We start from the raw sequence: 464 nt of genomic DNA, 5'->3' as shown, positions 1-464 counted from the left end.
TTGATGCATTCGCGTGTTCATCCCTTTAATGTTGCAGTTGGTAAAGGTGAGGCACATTTACATATTTTTTTTAAAACTTTAGATACTGCTCCTTCCTGGGGATCAATAAAGTTTTATCTTAAACTATAATACATTTCTTTGTTGATTATATTTTGTATTCAAAAGCTAGTTCTGCAAAGTAACTAAAGTTAGTGGGGTAAAAAGTACAATAATCGCCACTGAAATGTCATGGAGTAGAAGAATAGTATAAAATGGAAATAATATCATATTTACCTGAGTAATGCCCTATATTAGATGCCAGGGGGTACCAATTTGATGATTTGACTGGGAGATCTTTCCTCCCTCATCACTCTATTTCTATTCCATTCAATTTATTGTTGGACAAGCTTTCCTTCATGCTGGGAGCTGCGAAGCCTGCCTCAGTGTGTGTGTGTGTGCGTGTGTGTGTGTATGTGTGTGTGTGT

At 36.6% G+C, this 464-nt stretch overlaps 2 protein-coding genes across 2 annotated transcripts in view; both read left to right on the top strand.

Moving 5' to 3' along the window:
• The window catches only part of LOC116689139 (cyclin-G2), a 14,306-nt gene that overhangs the window by 4,783 nt on the left and 9,059 nt on the right, over nt 1–464 (top strand). The window lies entirely within an intron of this gene.
• The window catches only part of LOC116689138 (sia-alpha-2,3-Gal-beta-1,4-GlcNAc-R:alpha 2,8-sialyltransferase), an 18,524-nt gene that overhangs the window by 12,303 nt on the left and 5,757 nt on the right, over nt 1–464 (top strand). The window lies entirely within an intron of this gene.

Source organism: Etheostoma spectabile, chromosome 5, assembly GCF_008692095.1.
Source record: "Etheostoma spectabile isolate EspeVRDwgs_2016 chromosome 5, UIUC_Espe_1.0, whole genome shotgun sequence".
In the NCBI taxonomy this organism is placed as follows: Eukaryota; Metazoa; Chordata; class Actinopteri; order Perciformes; family Percidae; genus Etheostoma; species Etheostoma spectabile.
This window is presented reverse-complemented; position numbering and strand designations above follow the sequence as displayed.